The sequence below is a fragment of the Salvelinus fontinalis genome, chromosome 24, assembly GCF_029448725.1.
Source record: "Salvelinus fontinalis isolate EN_2023a chromosome 24, ASM2944872v1, whole genome shotgun sequence".
NCBI classification, from domain to species: domain Eukaryota; kingdom Metazoa; phylum Chordata; class Actinopteri; order Salmoniformes; family Salmonidae; genus Salvelinus; species Salvelinus fontinalis.
In genome coordinates, this window is record NC_074688.1 from 8,163,180 (window position 1) to 8,178,754 (window position 15,575).

At 47.6% G+C, this 15,575-nt stretch overlaps 1 protein-coding gene across 2 annotated transcripts in view; it reads left to right on the forward strand.

The window, feature by feature from the left end:
• LOC129821872 (guanylate cyclase soluble subunit alpha-2-like) overlaps positions 1–15,575 on the forward strand; it is a 106,729-nt gene that overhangs the window by 86,359 nt on the left and 4,795 nt on the right. The window lies entirely within an intron of this gene.

A 15,575-nucleotide genomic window follows, 5' to 3' on the forward strand; every position in this document is an offset into this window, starting at 1 on the left:
TCTGGCTGCTCATGGCTGGCTGACGGATCTGGCTGCTCATGGCTGGCTGACGGATCTGGCTGCTCATGGCTGGCTGACGGATCTGGCTGCTCATGGCTGGCTGACGGATCTGGCTGCTCATGGCTAGCTGACGGATCTGGATGCTCATGTCTAGCTGACGGATCTGGCTGCTCATGGCTAGCTGACGGATCTGGCTGCTCATGGCTAGCTGACGGATCTGGCTGCTCATGGCTAGCTGACGGATCTGGCTGCTCATGGCTAGCTGACGGATCTGGCTGCTCATGGCTAGCTGACGGATCTGGCTGCTCATGGCTGGCTGACGGATCTGGCTGCTCATGGCTGGCTGACGGATCTGGCTGCTCATGGCTGGCTGACTGATCTGGCTGCTCCTGTCTGATTGGCGGCTCTGGCAGATCCTGTCTGGTTGGCGGCTCTGGCAGATCCTGTCTGGTTGGCGGCTCTGGCAGATCCTGTCTGACGGACGGCTCTAGCGGCTCCTGTCTGGCTGGCGGCTCTAGCGGCTCCTGTCTGGCGGACGGCTCAGTGGCCTCATGGCAGACGGGCGGCTTTGCAGGCTCATGGCAGACGGGCGGCTTTGCAGGCTCATTGCAGACGGATGGCTCAGATGGCGCTGGGGAGACGGATGGCTCAGAAGGCGCTGGGGAGACGGGCAGTTCAGTCATCGCTGTGCAGACGGCAGACTCCTGCCAGCTGAGGCGCACTGTAGGCCTGGTGCGTGGTGCCGGGACTGGTAGCACCGGGCTGGGGACACGCATCTCAGGGCTAGTGCGGGGAGCAGCAACAGGACGCACAGGACTCTGGGAACACACAGGAGGCTTGGTGCGTGGTTTAGACACTGGTGGTAAAGGGCTGGAGACACGCACCATATAGCTAGTGCGTGGAGGAGGCACTGGTGGTACTGGGTTGGGGCGGGGAGGTGGCGCCGGAAATACCGGACCGTGCAGGCGTACTGGCTCCCTTGAACGCCGAGCCTGCCCAACCTTACCTGGTTGTATGCTCCCCGTCGCCTGACCAGTGCGGGGAGGTGGAATAACCCGCACCGGCCTATGTAGGCGAACCGGGGACACCATGCGTAAGGCTGGTGCCATGTACGCCGGCCCGAGGAGACGCACTGGTGACCAGATGCGTTGGGCCGGCTTCATGACATACGGCTCAACGCTCAGTCTAGCCCGGCCGATACGTGGAGCTGAAATGTACCGAACCGGGCTATGCACACGTACAGGAGACACCGTGCGCTCTACTGCGTAACACGGTGTCTGCCCGTACTCTCGCTCTCCACGGTAAGTACAGGGAGTAGGCGCAGGTTTCCTACCTGACTTCGCCACACTCCCTTTAAGGCCCCCCCCAAGAAATTTTTGGGTTGTACTCACGGGTTTCCAGCCTTGTCTCCGTGCTGCCTCCTCATATCGCCTCCTCTCGGCTTTAGCTGCCTCCAGCTCTTCACGAGGAAGGCGATATTCTCCCGGTTGCGCCCACGGCCCCTTACCATCCAGTATCTCCTCCCATGTCCACGAATCCTGTGTAGGTGGGTCCTGTTGCCGCTTTCCATGCCGCTTGGTCCTGTATTGGTGAGTAGTTCTGTCACGATCGTGTGGAGGATTGATGGACCAAAACGCAGCTTTAGGAAAATAAGCCATCTTCTTTTATTTTAAAGATGACGAAAAATCAACACGAAACACTTAATACAAACTAACAAAAACAACAAAACGATCGTGAAGCTAATAAACGTCGTGCACATACAACAGGCTACAAACGTTCTGACATAGACAACTACTCACCACCAATGAGAGCCTATGGCTACCCTAAATAAGGCTCCCAATCAGAGACAACTGAAATCAGCTGTCTCTAATTGGGAACTCATTCAGGTAACCATAGACTCTCCTAGACAACTAAACATACATAGACAACACTAGACACATGTACTCCACACAAACCCATATACTATACCCAACAACCCCTTTACCATAAAAAACACCCAAAACCAACAAAACACAAACATTCCCCATGTCACACCCTGACCTAACTAAAATAATAAAGAAAACAAAGAATACTAAGGCCAGGGCGTGACATATGGGGATGAGGTAGTTGGGTGTGCTATTTACAGATGTGCTGAGTAAAGGTGCAGTGATTGGTAAGCTGCTCTGACAGCTGATGCTTAAAGTTACAGAGGGAGATATAAGTCTCCAGTTTCAGTAATTTGTGCAGTTCGTTCCAGTCATTGGCAGCAGAGAACTGGAAGGAAAGGTGGCCAAAGGAGGTGTTGGCTTTGGGGATGACCAGTGAAATTTACCTGCTGGAGCACTTGCTACGGATGGGTGTTGCTATGGTGACCATTGAGCTGAGATAAGGCCAGGCTTTATTTAGCAAAGACTTATATATGACCTGGAGCCAGTGGGTCTGGCGACGAATATGTAGTGAGCGCCAGCCAACGAGCGCATACAGGTTGCAGTGGTGGGTAGTATATGGGGCTTTGGTGACAAAACGGATGGCACTGTGATAGACAACATCCAATTCGCTGAGTAGAGTGTTGGAGGCTATTTTGTAAATGACATCGCCGAAGGGCCTGGTTTAACCTCTACATCACCAGAGGAACAGAGAAGGAGTAGGATAAGGGTACGGCTAAAGGCTATAAGAACTGGTTGTCTAGTGCATTGGGAATAGCGAATAAAAGGAGCAGATTTCTGGGTGTGGTAGAATAGATTCAGGGCATAATGTACAGACAAGGGAATGGTAGGATGTGATTACAGTGGAGGTAAACCTAGGCATTGAGTGACAATGAGAGCGGTTGCGTCTCTGGAGGCACCAGTTAAGCAAGGTGAGGTCTCCGCATGTGTGGAGGGTGGGACAAAAGAGCTATCTAAGGCATTTAGGGTGGGGCTGGGGGCTCTACAGTGAAATAAAACAATAATAACTAACCTAAACAGCAGTAGACAAGGCATATTGACATTAGTGAGAGGCATGTGTAGCCGAGTGATCATAGGGTCCAATGAGCAGCAATAGGTGAGTCAGGGAGCCGTTCGGTAGTCGCTACTACGCTAGGCGAGCTGGAGACATGGTGATTCAGACAGCTAGCGGGCCGGGGATAGCAGATGGGCCTTCAGTGACGTCGCAACAGAAAAGCCTGTTGAAACCACCTCGGACAATTACGTCGTCAGACCAGTCATGATGGATCGGCGGGGCTCCGTGTCGGAAATAAAGGGTTCAGGCCAATTGGCAAAAGAGGTATTTTAGTCCAAGAATTAGCTGGTAGACCTCGAATAGAAGAAGAGGGACTTTTGTCAGAGGTTGGTTGTTGTGAGTGCTAAGGGAACTTTATCCACTTGGCCAGATGATTCTGCATCTTTGTTGCATTATTCACATGTGATTTGGCACAGTATTTGCGAATGTACACAGCTTTCCTTTAACATTAGCTGCAGTGAAATGTCTCCACACATCAGATAGTGCCCATGGCATTGTCCTGTAAAGATTCAATTTTTTTTTGTTAACCAAACAAATACAATTCCATGTACAGATAAATAGCTAAGCAGTTCGATTAAACAACTCCTTTGTTAGATAAATGTTTTAAAATGAAACATGTATGGAAACAGGGGAATGAACACTCACCAGTTAGCAGGCTCAAGCAAGCTAAAACCCACATGGTAGCAAAAACTAACTAGCAGAAATTGTTAACAAGTTAGAAATGATTGTAAACACACTTTGCTCCAGGCTACTATTTACTAGTTAACAAAAAATCATGTATATCATATAAAATATATTCACCCCACCCAGTATTGTAATCAAAACTTACCAGAAAGCATGTAGTTCTTGGCTCAGACAGTGTAGTAGTGTGGGCTCAATAGCATCTCATTAGTGTGCAAGATCTTGAGAATCAGCTGTACATGTGATGGAAGAATGCACTGTACATGTGATGGAAGAATGCACTGTACATGTGATGGAAGAAGGCACTGTACATGTGATGGAAGAATGCACTGTACATGTGATGGAAGAATGCACTGTACATGTGATGGAAGAATGCACTGTACATGTGATGGAAGAATGCACTGTACATGTGATGGAAGAGTGCACTGTACATGTGATGGAAGAATGCACTGTACATGTGATGGAAGAAGGCACTGTACATGTGATGGAAGAGTGCACTGTACATGTGATGGAAGAATGCACTGTACATGTGATGGAAGAATGCACTGTACATGTGATGGAAGAGTGCACTGTACATGTGATGGAAGAGTGCACTGTACATGTGATGGAAGAGTGCACTGTACATGTGATGGAAGAAGGCACTGTACATGTGATGGAAGAATGCACTGTACATGTGATGGAAGAATGCACTGTACATGTGATGGAAGAATGCACTGTACATGTGATGGAAGAGTGCACTGTACATGTGATGGAAGAGTGCACTGTACATGTGATGGAAGAAGGCACTGTACATGTGATGGAAGAAGGCACTGTACATGTGATGGAAGAGTGCACTGTACATGTGATGGAAGAGTGCACTGTACATGTGATGGAAGAATGCACTGTACATGTGATGGAAGAGTGCACTGTACATGTGATGGAAGAAGGCACTGTACATGTGATGGAAGAGTGCACTGTACATGTGATGGAAGAGTGCACTGTACATGTGATGGAAGAATGCACTGTACATGTGATGGAAGAAGGCACTGTACATGTGATGGAAGAGTGCACTGTACATGTGATGGAAGAATGCACTGTACATGTGATGGAAGAAGGCACTGTACATGTGATGGAAGAATGCACTGTACATGTGATGGAAGAATGCACTGTACATGTGATGGAAGAGTGCACTGTACATGTGATGGAAGAATGCACTGTACATGTGATGGAAGAGTGCACTGTACATGTGATGGAAGAGTGCACTGTACATGTGATGGAAGAGTGCACTGTACATGTGATGGAAGAATGCACTGTACATGTGATGGAAGAAGGCACTGTACATGTGATGGAAGAGTGCACTGTACATGTGATGGAAGAATGCACTGTACATGTGATGGAAGAGTGCACTGTACATGTGATGGAAGAGTGCACTGTACATGTGATGGAAGAGTGCACTGTACATGTGATGGAAGAATGCACTGTACATGTGATGGAAGAAGGCACTGTACATGTGATGGAAGAGTGCACTGTACATGTGATGGAAGAATGCACTGTACATGTGATGGAAGAAGGCACTGTACATGTGATGGAAGAGTGCACTGTACATGTGATGGAAGAAGGCACTGTACATGTGATGGAAGAGTGCACTGTACATGTGATGGAAGAATGCACTGTGCACGCAGAAGGTTGCAATTCCATTGAATTGGGGCTAGTTTAACCAAAATATGCCACAAGACCTAGAATTGCTTTATGTGTATCCCACAAAAAGGGTCACTGTTATGAGCTAGCTTTTTTGATGAATTTAAACATAATTCCCAAAATTCCCGGGCTTAACATCCCATGGAAAATGTCTGGAAAATTTCCCGGAAAGTTTCTGACCCTTTGCAACCGTACTCAAGACATTGTTTTCACTGCTGTTGATGATACTGCAGAGGATTTTTCAGAGATTGCTGCTGAAGCATATTCTACGGTAATTATTAGGGTCAAATTTGTCTCTACTTTTGTGGATTGGTGTGATCAGGACTTGGTTCCAAATAAAAGGGAATATGCCAGAGCTGAGGATAATGTTGAAGAGTTTAAGTATAGCCAATTGGAATTTGTTGTCTGTATATTTGATCACTTCATTGAGGATACCATCAACCTCACAGGCCTTTTTTTGGGTTGGAGGTTTGTCCTGTAGTTCATTCAAGGTAATTGGAGAATCTAGTGGGTTCTGGTAGTCTTTAATAGTTTATTCTAAGATTTGTATTTGATCATGTATATGTTTTTGCTGTTTGTTCTTTGTTATTGGGCTGAAAAGGTTGGAGAAGTGGTTTATCTATATTCTGCATCAAACCATTTCTCATTGTTAGTTGTCTTAGGTTTTCTGCCTGAATTAAAATGGGATATGTTCGCTGATAGGTCAAATATATTGTTCAGGCTGCCTGCTGCTAAATTTACACCTTCACTATTGGAGGAAAACATTTTGTCCACGAAGTTGTCTAGAAGGGATTGGATTTGTTGTTGGCCAATTGTTTTTGGTAGGTTTCTACACTACCTTCCTTCCATCTATGAAATGTTTTAATAGTATGCAGTTTGTTGGGCATCGATGCCTCATGGTTGATTATTACTCTGTTCAAGTAGACTGTGATTTTGATGTAATCTGATAGCAGTGTCAGTGGGCTGACTGTGAATGCTCTGAGAGACTCACGGATGAGGTCGGTGATAAAGTATTCTACAGCACTACTGCCAAGAGATGAGCTATAGGTGTACCTACCGTAGGAGTCCCCTCGAAGCCTACCATTGACTATGTACAGACCTGGCGTGCGACATAGCTGCAGGAGTTGTGACCCGTTTTTGTTGGTTATGTTGTCGTAGTTATTTCTAGGTGGGCATATGGGGGAGGGAATTCTCTCACCTCCAGGTAGAGGGTTATCCCCCTGTGTGCAGAGTATGTCAGGTTCTTGTCCAGTTCTGGCATTTATGTCACCCTAGACTAGTAAATGTCCCTGGACCTAGAAATGATTGATCACCCCCTCCAGGATGGAGAAGCTGTCTTCATTAAAGTATGGGAAATGTAGTGGGGGGATATAGGTAGCACACAGGAGGACATTTTTCTCTGTTGAGATCATTTCCTTTAGAATTTCTAGCCAAATGTAAAATGTTCCTGTTTTGATTAATTTGATGGAGTGGTTTAGGTCTGCTCTATACCAAATTAGCATACCCACTGAGTCTCTTCCCTGTTTCACACCAGGTAGTTTGGTGGATGGAACTACCAGCTCTCTGTAACCTAGAGGGCAACCAGTGGTGCTTGTAGGATGTTGATTGTAGGATGACAATGTCTGTATTTCTGATTTCTTTGATGAAGTCAAGGTTCCTGCTCTTTAGGCCAAAGGCAGATGACCTCAGGCCTTGGATATTCCAGTATGAGATAGTGAAGACTTTGTGTTCCATAAAGTGTCCAATGTTGTTGGTCGTGGGTGTGTTTGGTCTCAGACTAGTAAGTATGAGCAGAGCCTGCTGAGCATCTGCTACATGCCATTGGCTTGGGCTAGTGTAAAAGTGGGGGTTGGGCCTGTTTGCCTGCTCACGGCCTGGGCGTATGTGTGACTTCCATGTTGAGGTCCTCTTTGCGGGAGTGGAGGGCATGGGGTGGGGGGGTGGGTGGGAGGCGGTCCGCAGGTCTGGGAGAGTGTCCCGCAGGTCTGGGAGAGTGTCTCGCAGGTCTGGGAGACTGTCTGTTGATCTGAGAGAGTGTCTTGCTGGTCTGGGAGAGTGTCTTGCTGGTCTGAGAGAGAGTCTTGCTGGTCTGAGAGAGTGTCTTGCTGGTCTGGGAGAGTGTCTTGCTGGTCTGGGAGAGTGTCTTGCTGGTCTGAGAGAGTGTCTTGCTGGTCTGGGAGAGTGTCTTGCTGGTCTGGGAGAGTGTCTTGCTGGTCTGAGAGAGTGTCTTGCTGGTCTGGGAGAGTGTCTTGCTGGTCTGAGAGAGTGTCTTGCTGGTCTGAGAGAGTGTCTTGCTGGTCTGGGAGAGTGTCTTGCTGGTCTGGGAGAGTGTCTTGCTGGTCTGGGAGAGTGTCCCTCAGGTCTGAGAGAGTGTCTTACAGGTCTGGGAGAGTGTCTTGCAGGTCTGGGAGAGTGTCCTGCAGGTCTGGGAGAGTGTCCTGCAGGTCTGAGAGTGTGTCTTGCTGGTCTGAGAGAGTGTCTTGCTCGTCTGGGAGAGTGTCCTGCAGGTCTGAGAGAGTGTCTTGCTGGTCTGGGAGAGTGTCTTGCTGGTCTGGGAGAGTGTCCTGCAGGTCTGAGAGAGTGTCCTGCAGGTCTGGGAGAATGCCTGTTGATCTGGGAGAGTGTCCCGCAGGTCTGGGAGAGTGTTCGTTGATCTGGGAGAGTGTCCCACAGGTCTGGGAGAGTGTCCCGCAGGTCTGGGAGAGTGTCCCGCTGGTCTGGGAGAGTGTCCTGCTGGTTTGGGAGAGTTTCCTGCAGGTCTGGAAGAGTGTCCTGCAGGTCTGGGAGAGTGTCTCGCTGGTCTAGGCAGGGTGTCTGTTGATGTGTTGCTCCTGTGTGTGGTGGTGGGGCTGCGTTTGAGGGCGATGTCCTTTAGGGTCCTGGTGAAGGTGGGCTCTGCTGCCTTGTATAGGTGGACCTGGTTGTAAAGGCTGTTCAAGTCCAGGGTGGAGTGGTGGGCCAGGATAACATTTGGTTTTAAGGCACAGTCACGGGAAATACTTGCGTTTACCCACTGTATTGTAGCAGGGTGGAAGTCTTTTTGTGGTAGCAGCGTGGGGATAATTATTTGTGCGTTGAGGAAAGTGGTAGAAGCTTTTTCAATCACTCCCTTGAGTGCTGTGGCCACCCTTTCCTGCTGTGTTCTCAGGTCGTTTGTGTCTGTGTGTATTATTATGTGGCTGGGTGAACCTAGTTAGTCCTCAGACAGAAGGTCTAGGGTGCGCTGGGTGTATTATTATGTGGCTAGGTGAACCTAGTTGGTCCTCAGACAGAAGGTCTAGGGTGCGCTGGGTGTATTATTATGTGGCTAGGTGACCCTAGTTAGTCCTCAGACAGAAGGTCTAGGGCGCTGGGTGTATTATTATGTGGCTAGGTGACCCTAGTTGGTCCTCAGACAGAAGGTCTAGGGTGCGCTGGGTGTATTATTATGTGGCTAGGTGACCCTAGTTAGTCCTCAGACAGAAGGTCTAGGGCGCTGGGTGTATTATTATGTGGCTAGGTGACCCTAGTTGGTCCTCAGACAGAAGGTCTAGGGTGCGCTGGGTGTATTATTATGTGGCTGGGTGACACTAGTTGGTCCTCAGACAGAAGGTCTAGGGTGCGCTGGGTGTATTATTATGTGGCTGGGTGACACTAGTTGGTCCTCAGACAGAAGGTCTAGGGTGCGCTGGGTGTATTATTATGTGGCTAGGTGAACCTAGTTGGTCCTCAGACAGAAGGTCTAGGGTGCGCTGGGTGTATTATTATGTGGCTAGGTTAACCTAGTTGGTCCTCAGACAGAAGGTCTAGGGTGCGCTGGGTGTATTATTATGTGGCTAGGTGAACCTAGTTGGTCCTCAGACAGAAGGTCTAGGGTGCGCTGGGTGTATTATTATGTGGCTAGGTGAACCTAGTTGGTCCTCAGACAGAAGGTCTAGGGTGCGCTGGGTGTATTATTATGTGGCTAGGTTAACCTAGTTGGTCCTCAGACAGAAGGTCTAGGGCAGGCTGGGTGTATTATTATGTGGCTAGGTTAACCTAGTTGGTCCTCAGACAGAAGGTCTAGGGTGCGCTGGGTGTATTATTATGTGGCTAGGTGACCCTAGTTGGTCCTCAGACAGAAGGTCTAGGGCAGGCTGGGTGTATTATTATGTGGCTAGGTGACCCTAGTTGGTCCTCAGACAGAAGGTCTAGGGTGCGCTGGGTGTATTATTATGTGGCTAGGTGAACCTAGTTGGTCCTCAGACAGAAGGTCTAGGGTGCGCTGGGTGTATTATTATGTGGCTAGGTGAACCTAGTTGGTCCTCAGACAGAAGGTCTAGGGTGCGCTGGGTGTATTATTATGTGGCTGGGTGACCCTAGTTGGTCCTCAGACAGAAGGTCTAGGGTGCGCTGGGTGTATTATTATGTGGCTGGGTGAACCTAGTTGGTCCTCAGACAGAAGGTCTAGGGCGCTGGGTGTATTATGTGGCTAGGTGAACCTAGTTGGTCCTCAGACAGAAGGTCTAGGGTGCGCTGGGTGTATTATTATGTGGCTGGGTGTATTATTATGTGGCTGGGTGACCCTAGTTGGTCCTCAGACAGAATGTCTAGGGTGCGCTGGGTGTATTATTATGTGGCTGGGTGAACCTAGTTGGTCCTCAGACAGAAGGTCTAGGGTGCGCTGGGTGTATTATTATGTGGCTGGGTGAACCTAGTTGGTCCTCAGACAGAAGGTCTAGGGTGCGCTGGGTGTATTATTATGTGGCTAGGTTAACCTAGTTGGTCCTCAGACAGAAGGTCTAGGGCGCTGGGTGTATTATGTGGCTAGGTGAACCTAGTTGGTCCTCAGACAGAAGGTCTAGGGTGCGCTGGGTGTATTATTATGTGGCTAGGTTAACCTAGTTGGTCCTCAGACAGAAGGTCTAGGGCGCTGGGTGTATTATGTGGCTAGGTGACCCTAGTTGGTCCTCAGACAGAAGGTCTAGGGCGCTGGGTGTATTATTATGTGGCTGGGTGAACCTAGTTGGTCCTCAGACAGAAGGTCTAGGGCAGGCTGGGTGTATTATTATGTGGCTAGGTGAACCTAGTTGGTCCTCAGACAGAAGGTCTAGGGGGCGCTGGGTGTATTATTATGTGGCTGGGTGAACCTAGTTGGTCCTCAGACAGAAGGTCTAGGGTGCGCTGGGTGTATTATTATGTGGCTAGGTTAACCTAGTTGGTCCTCAGACAGAAGGTCTAGGGCGCTGGGTGTATTATGTGGCTAGGTGAACCTAGTTGGTCCTCAGACAGAAGGTCTAGGGTGCGCTGGGTGTATTATTATGTGGCTGGGTGAACCTAGTTGGTCCTCAGACAGAAGGTCTAGGGGGCGCTGGGTGTATTATTATGTGGCTAGGTGACCCTAGTTGGTCCTCAGACAGAAGGTCTAGGGCGCTGGGTGTATTATTATGTGGCTAGGTGACCCTAGTTGGTCCTCAGACAGAAGGTCTAGGGCAGGCTGGGTGTATTATTATGTGGCTGGGTGACCCTAGTTGGTCCTCAGACAGAAGGTCTAGGGGGCGCTGGGTGTATTATTATGTGGCTAGGTGAACCTAGTTGGTCCTCAGACAGAAGGTCTAGGGCAGGCTGGGTGTATTATTATGTGGCTGGGTGACCCTAGTTGGTCCTCAGACAGAAGGTCTAGGGGGCGCTGGGTGTATTATTATGTGGCTAGGTAAACCTAGTTGGTCCTCAGACAGAAGGTCTAGGGCGCTGGGTGAACCTAGTTGGTCCTCAGACAGAAGGTCTAGGGTGCGCTGGGTGTATTATTATGTGGCTAGGTTAACCTAGTTGGTCCTCAGACAGAAAGTCTAGGGCGCTGGGTGTATTATTATGTGGCTGGGTGAACCTAGTTGGTCCTCAGACAGAAGGTCTAGGGTGCGCTGGGTGTATTATTATGTGGCTAGGTGAACCTAGTTGGTCCTCAGACAGAAGGTCTAGGGCGCTGGGTGTATTATTATGTGGCTGGGTGTATTATTATGTGGCTAGGTGAACCTAGTTGGTCCTCAGACAGAATGTCTAGGGTGCGCTGGGTGTTTGAACACCAGAGTTTACACACTGTTTGTTTGGGGAAAAGTGTATTTTATTGTAGATATTTCCCATGTGAGTCCATAAGGAGTACAATCTGTGTCTTGTGTGTGTCCTCAGTGGGTGTGGGGGGGTTGTCAGGACTGCTATCAGGGGGGCTGACAAGGGGTTGACAGGAGGATATGGGGTCCCCTGGGCTTGGGGTTCTTCATTTATGTGTCCTGCTGTGATGACGAGGCTATGGTCTTTCTCTCTCATTGCCAAGGTTACCCACAATGGTGTGCTGGCATGTGCTCAGTGGTGTTAGTAACTGTGGAGATGGGATACTGAAGTGGATCATTAGAGACCCACCTCTAGGGCTGATGTGGTGACTGTATTACTGCCACACCGGCGGTCATGTCGGCAGACAGATTCCACATGACCGTTTAGTCACAGTAATTAGGCTTCTCCAAGCTCTGATGCTGCTCCTGGTCATTAGTAGTCTACCAAACATGCTAACTGCCTGGTACTCAGCACTCTACTGTCGCTCTAATCACTCTGACATCAATGCAAATGTATTTGAAAATCGAACACTTCATGAGAGCCCATGAACTCATGTTGCATAGATGACATTTTCTCCGCTGCCCCTGTTTTGATACAGGTACATGTTAATGGTCCTTACTAAGTCAAAACAAATGTCACACATATATTATTTAGTATATGTGAAGACAAGATTAAATCAAGAATAGTCTGATGGGTGGCAATATTAGCCTATCACGTATGAATTATACACTGCTCAAAAAAATAAAGGGAACACTTAAACAACACAATGTAACTCCAAGTCAATCACACCTTTGAAATCAAACTGTCCACTTAGGAAGCAACACTGATCGACAATAACATTCACATGCTGTTGTGCAAATGGAATAGACAAAAGGTGGAAATTATAGGCAATTAGCAAGACACCCCCCAAAACAGGAGTGATTCTGCAGGTGGTGACCACAGACCACTTCTCAGTTCCTATGCTTCCTGGCTGATGTTTTGGTCACTTTTGAATGCTGGCGGTGCTCTCACTCTAGTGGTAGCATGAGACGGAGTCTACAACCCACACAAGTGGCTCAGGTAGTGCAGTTAATCCAGGATGGCACATCAATGCGAACTGTGGCAAAAAGGTTTGCTGTGTCTGTCAGCGTAGGGTCCAGAGCATGCAGGCGCTACCAGGAGACAGGCCAGTACATCAGGAGACGTAGAGGAGGCCGTAGGAGGGCAACAACCCAGCAGCAGGACCGCTACCTCCGCCTTAGTGCAAGGAGGTGCACTGCCAGAGCCCTGCAAAATGACCTCCAGCAGGCCACAAATGTGCATGTGTCAGCATATGGTCTCACAAGGGGTCTGAGGATCTCATCTCGGTACCTAATGGCAGTCAGGCTACCTCTGGCGAGCACATGGAGGGCTGTGCGGCCCCACAAAGAAATGCCACCCCACACCATGACTGACCCATCGCCAAACCGGTCATGCTGGAGGATGTTGCAGGCAGCAGAACGTTCTCCACGGCGTCTCCAGACTCTGTCACGTCTGTCACATGTGCTCATGTGCTCAGTGTGAACCTGCTTTCATCTGTGAAGAGCACAGGACGCCAGTGGCGAATTTGCCAATCTTGGTGTTCTCTGGCAAATGCCAAACGTCCTGCACGGTGTTGGGCTGTAAGCACAACCCCCACCTGTGGACGTCGGGCCCTCATACCACCCTCATGGAGTCTGTTTCTGACCGTTTGAGCAGACACATGCACATTTGTGGCCTGCTGGAGGTCATTTTGCAGGGCGCTGGCAGTGCACCTCCTTGCACAAAGTCGGAGGTAGCGGTCCTGCTGCTGGGTTGTTGCCCTCCTACGGCCTCCTCCACGTCTCCTGATGTACTGGCCTGTCTCCTGGTAGCGCCTGCATGCTCTGGACACTACGCTGACAGACACAGCAAACCTTTTTGCCACAGTTCGCATTGATGTGCCATCCTGGATTAACTGCACTACCTGAGCCACTTGTGTGGGTTGTAGACTCCGTCTCATGCTACCACTAGAGTGAGAGCACCGCCAGCATTCAAAAGTGACCAAAACATCAGCCAGGAAGCATAGGAACTGAGAAGTGGTCTGTGGTCACCACCTGCAGAATCACTCCTGTTTTGGGGGGTGTCTTGCTAATTGCCTACAATTTCCACCTTTTGTCTATTCCATTTGCACAACAGCATGTGAAATTTATTGTCAATCAGTGTTGCTTCCTAAGTGGACAGTTTGATTTCACAGAAGTGTGATTGACTTGGAGTTACATTGTGTTGTTTAAGTGTTCCCTTTATTTTTTTGAGCAGTGTATATTATCACTTGTGAATGATGCCCAGCAAAAGAAACAATGGCTTTTTTTGTGACTTGTTCGAATCATAGTCGCACACCAAATGTAGCCTAGCCCATAGGCCTACAGTATATGTTTTAATAAGGTTTGTATCACAACTAAAGTGGCCAAATAACTTAATAAAATAAGCACATGAATCCACTTTACAACGGTGTAGAGCCTAACTGGCAAATATAAACAGAGCGTGAGTTTCAACTTTGGGGAAGATAAAAAATGCACCTTTATAATAAAAGCAGTACATGCAGAATCACATTTGCGGTCACTTTTGATAACGGTGTTTTCCACTAATTGAACATTTGCGCTTATAGCCTACTGCCATGTGTGCATTACTGCCCTCATAATGTGAAAAATAGCCTATTAGTTTATCAACATTACTGCACTCATAATGTGAAAAATAGCCTATTAGTTTATCAACATTCCTGCACTCATAATGTGAAAAATAGCCTAATAGTTTATCAACATTCCTGCACTCATAATGTGAAAAATAGCCTAATAGTTTATCAACATTACTGCACTCATAATGTGAAAAATAGCCTAATAGTTTATCAACATTACTGCACTCATAATGTGAAAAATAGCCTATTAGTTTATCAACATTACTGCACTCATAATGTGAAAAATAGCCTAATAGTTTATCAACATTACTGCACTCATGTGAAAAATAGCCTATTAGTTTATCAACATTACTGCACTCATAATGTGAAAAATAGCCTATTAGTTTATCAACATTACTGCACTCATAATGTGAAAAATAGCCTAATAGTTTATCAACATTACTGCACTCATAATGTGAAAAATAGCCTAATAGTTTATCAACATTACTGCACTCATAATGTGAAAAATAGCCTATTAGTTTATCAACATTTTAAACTAAACGTTCTGATCTGTTGCGTCAGTTTCATTGTGTAAAAAAACTTTTGATGCTGGTGGTTGTATTCATTTGGGATCTATCGCATCCCACAACTGTCCCAGACTATGTTTGGAATATTTATTTCTCGCACAGAATATAATAGGTCGACTTTTGTACAATGAGTGAAAGTAGATTGACATAGACTAGTGCTTTTGCTGTTCGTTAGGCCTACTCATCTTGTTGGCTGATGAAAAAATATATTCAATATGCACCTCGGAATTGGATAAGGACACGTGCATTTGCGTCCCCGATGTGTCCGTCTTCACTTGTAGCCTGTGAGAGACCCGATCACGTGACGGAGAGCCATGTGAGTGAGAGGAGCTTCGGATGGCGGAGCACACTCAGGGAGAAGGGCTCAACGCAGCACTCCGGGACGCGAAAGGCATGGATGTTTTTAGGGTGCATTACGGCCACAAAGGGGATGCCACTGTGAAATTCGAGGCATAATCAAGTGCTTGTCAAATTGTGAATGAGAGACTATTGGAGTGTGTACAGCCGGCGCAATAAACAAAGCAGAGCTCATGCCTTTCAAGCGACTTTTTTCAAATCATCATTACTCATCACAACAGCCCAACGTTTGTAGAACATCTGAAGTTACATTAATAAATTGAACATATAGGTGGAGTACCTGTTTCTTTGTTAAACGCTCAACACAACAGCTGCATGTCCCACTGCCTCAAATCATTTGGAGAAAATATCCTTTCTATTTTATTCAGCGTTGGTCAACTGTATTCTTCATACTATAAAATAATGTAAAATAATACCACAGAATTATATGCAGATCTTGTCTTCTGAATGAACTAGTGTTGCCCAGAGCCATTTGGCATAGCCACATCAGGATCTAACATAAGGACAACTCAGAGTATGTTATTCTGTTCTTCTGAAACAGGCTACATTTTCTTCATATCATGCTTCTTTAGACCTGT